Source organism: Tachypleus tridentatus, chromosome 11 (assembly GCF_004210375.1).
Source record: "Tachypleus tridentatus isolate NWPU-2018 chromosome 11, ASM421037v1, whole genome shotgun sequence".
Lineage (NCBI taxonomy): Eukaryota > Metazoa > Arthropoda > Merostomata > Xiphosura > Limulidae > Tachypleus > Tachypleus tridentatus.
Genome location: NC_134835.1, coordinates 25,862,626 through 25,867,582, shown reverse-complemented (window position 1 = coordinate 25,867,582; position 4,957 = coordinate 25,862,626).

The window sequence follows — 4,957 nt, the reverse complement described above, 5'->3', positions numbered from 1 at the left end:
CCTGAATTACTGGAACTCAGGATTATATCCATTTGAGGAATTATTGGAACTCAGGACTATATCCATTTCATGAATTATTGGAACTCAGGATTATATCCATTTCATGAATTATTGAAACTCAGGATTATATCCATTTCATGAATTATTTAAACTCAGGATTATATCCATTTCATGAATTATTGAAACTCAGGATTAAATCCATTTCATGAATTCTTGAAACTCAGGATTATATCCATTTCATGAATTATTGAAACTCAGGATTAAATCCATTTCATGAATGATTAAAACTCAGGATTATATCCATTTCATGAATTATTGAAACTCAGGATTATATCAATTTCATGAATTATTGAAACTTAGGATTATATCCATTTCATGAATTATTGGAACTCAGGATTATATCCATTTCATGAATTATTGAAACTCAGGATTATATCCATTTCATGAATTATTGAAACTCAGGATTATATCCATTTCATGAATTATCGAAACTCAGGACTATATCTATTTCATGAATTATTGAAACTTAGGATTATATCCATTTCATGAATTATTGAAACTCAGGATTATATCCATTTCATGAATTATTGAAACTCAGGATTAAATCCATTTCATGAATGATTAAAACTCAGGATTATATCCATTTCATGAATTATTGAAACTCAGGATTATATCAATTTCATGAATTATTGAAACTTAGGATTATATCCATTTCATGAATTATTGGCACTCAGGATTATATCCATTTCATGAATTATTGAAACTCAGGATTATATCCATTTCATGAATTATTGAAACTCAGGATTATATCCATTTCATGAATTATCGAAACTCAGGACTATATCTATTTCATGAATTATTGAAACTCAGGATTATATCCATTTCATGAATTATTGAAACTCAGGATTAAATCCATTTCATGAATGATTAAAACTCAGGATTATACCCATTTCATGAATTATTGAAACTCAGGATTATATCAATTTCATAAATTATTGAAACTTAGGATTATATCCATTTCATGAATTATTGGAACTCAGGATTATATCCATTTCATGAATTATTGAAACTCAGGATTATATCCATTTCATGAATTATCGAAACTCAGGACTATATCTATTTCATGAATTATTGAAACTCAGTATTATATCCATTTCATGAATTATTGAAACTTAGGATTATATCCATTTCATGAATTATTGGAACTCAGGATTATATCCATTTCATGAATTATTGAAACTCAGGATTATATCCATTTCATGAATTATTGAAACTCAGGATTATATCCATTTCATGAATTATTGAAACTCAGGATTATATCCATTTCATGAATTATCGAAACTCAGGACTATATCTATTTCATGAATTATTGGAACTCAGGATTATATCCATTTCATGAATTATTGAAACCTAGGATTATATCCATTTCATGAAGTATTGAAAGTTAGGATTATATCCATTTCATGAATTAATGAAACTCAGGATTATATCCATTTCATGAATTATTAAAACTCAGGATTATATCCATTTCATGAATTATTGAAACTTAGGATTATATCCATTTCCTGAATTACTGGAACTCAGGATTATATCCATTTCATGAATTATTGAAACTCAGAATTATATCCATTTGAGGAATTATTGGAACTCAGGACTATATCCATTTCATGAATTATTGGAACTCAGGATTATATCCATTTCATGAATTATTGAAACTCAGGATTATATCCATTTCATGAATTATTTAAACTCAGGATTATATCCATTTCATGAATTATTGAAACTCAGGATTAAATCCATTTCATGAATTATTGAAACTCAGGATTATATCCATTTCATGAATTATTGAAATTTAGGATTAAATCCATTTCATGAATGATTAAAACTCAGGATTATATCCATTTCATGAATTATTGAAACTCAGGATTATATCAATTTCATGAATTATTGAAACTTAGGATTATATCCATTTCATGAATTATTGGAACTCAGGATTATATCCATTTCATGAATTATTGAAACTCAGGATTATATCCATTTCATGAATTATCGAAACTCAGGACTATATCTATTTCATGAATTATTGAAACTCAGTATTATATCCATTTCATGAATTATTGAAACTTAGGATTATATCCATTTCATGAATTATTGGAACTCAGGATTATATCCATTTCATGAATTATTGAAACTCAGGATTATATCCATTTCATGAATTATTGAAACTCAGGATTATATCCATTTCATGAATTATTGAAACTCAGGATTATATCCATTTCATGAATTATCGAAACTCAGGACTATATCTATTTCATGAATTATTGGAACTCAGGATTATATCCATTTCATGAATTATTGAAACCTAGGATTATATCCATTTCATGAATTATTGAAACTTAGGATTATATCCATTTCCTGAATTACTGGAACTCAGGATTATATCCATTTGAGGAATTATTGGAACTCAGGACTATATCCATTTCATGAATTATTGGAACTCAGGATTATATCCATTTCATGAATTATTGAAACTCAGGATTATATCCATTTCATGAATTATTTAAACTCAGGATTATATCCATTTCATGAATTATTGAAACTCAGGATTAAATCCATTTCATGAATTCTTGAAACTCAGGATTATATCCATTTCATGAATTATTGAAACTCAGGATTAAATCCATTTCATGAATGATTAAAACTCAGGATTATATCCATTTCATGAATTATTGAAACTCAGGATTATATCAATTTCATGAATTATTGAAACTTAGGATTATATCCATTTCATGAATTATTGAACTCAGGATTATATCCATTTCATGAATTATTGAAACTCAGGATTATATCCATTTCATGAATTATTGAAACTCAGGATTATATCCATTTCATGAATTATCGAAACTCAGGACTATATCTATTTCATGAATTATTGAAACTTAGGATTATATCCATTTCATGAATTATTGAAACTCAGGATTATATCCATTTCATGAATTATTGAAACTCAGGATTAAATCCATTTCATGAATGATTAAAACTCAGGATTATATCCATTTCATGAATTATTGAAACTCAGGATTATATCAATTTCATGAATTATTGAAACTTAGGATTATATCCATTTCATGAATTATTGGCACTCAGGATTATATACATTTCATGAATTATTGAAACTCAGGATTATATCCATTTCATGAATTATTGAAACTCAGGATTATATCCATTTCATGAATTATCGAAACTCAGGACTATATCTATTTCATGAATTATTGAAACTCAGGATTATATCCATTTCATGAATTATTGAAACTCAGGATTAAATCCATTTCATGAATGATTAAAACTCAGGATTATATCCATTTCATGAATTATTGAAACTCAGGATTATATCAATTTCATAAATTATTGAAACTTAGGATTATATCCATTTCATGAATTATTGGAACTCAGGATTATATCCATTTCATGAATTATTGAAACTCAGGATTATATCCATTTCATGAATTATCGAAACTCAGGACTATATCTATTTCATGAATTATTGAAACTCAGTATTATATCCATTTCATGAATTATTGAAACTTAGGATTATATCCATTTCATGAATTATTGGAACTCAGGATTATATCCATTTCATGAATTATTGAAACTCAGGATTATATCCATTTCATGAATTATTGAAACTCAGGATTATATCCATTTCATGAATTATTGAAACTCAGGATTATATCCATTTCATGAATTATCGAAACTCAGGACTATATCTATTTCATGAATTATTGGAACTCAGGATTATATCCATTTCATGAATTATTGAAACCTAGGATTATATCCATTTCATGAAGTATTGAAAGTTAGGATTATATCCATTTCATGAATTAATGAAACTCAGGATTATATCCATTTCATGAATTATTAAAACTCAGGATTATATCCATTTCATGAATTATTGAAACTTAGGATTATATCCATTTCCTGAATTACTGGAACTCAGGATTATATCCATTTCATGAATTATTGAAACTCAGAATTATATCCATTTGAGGAATTATTAGAACTCAGGACTATATCCATTTCATGAATTATTGGAACTCAGGATTATATCCATTTCATGAATTATTGAAACTCAGGATTATATCCATTTCATGAATTATTTAAACTCAGGATTATATCCATTTCATGAATTATTGAAACTCAGGATTAAATCCATTTCATGAATTATTGAAACTTAGGATTATATCCATTTCATGAATTATTGAAACTCAGGATTAAATCCATTTCATGAATGATTAAAACTCAGGATTATATCCATTTCATGAATTATTGAAACTCAGGATTATATCAATTTCATGAATTATTGAAACTTAGGATTATATCCATTTCATGAATTATTGGAACTCAGGATTATATCCATTTCATGAATTATTGAAACTCAGGATTATATCCATTTCATGAATTATTGAAACTCAGGATTATATCCATTTCATGAATTATCGAAACTCAGGACTATATCTATTTCATGAATTATTGGAACTCAGGATTATATCCATTTCATGAATTATTGAAACCTAGGATTATATCCATTTCATGAAGTATTGAAAGTTAGGATTATATCCATTTCATGAATTAATGAAACTCAGGATTATATCCATTTCATGAATTATTAAAACTCAGGATTATATCCATTTCATGAATTATTGAAACTTAGGATTATATCCATTTCCTGAATTACTGGAACTCAGGATTATATCCATTTCATGAATTATTGAAACTCAGAATTATATCCATTTGAGGAATTATTGGAACTCAGGACTATATCCATTTCATGAATTATTGGAACTCAGGATTATATTCATTTCCTAAATTATTGGAACTCAGGATTATATCTATTTCATGAATTATTGAAACTCAGGATTATATCCATTTCATGAATTATTGGAACTCAGGATTATAT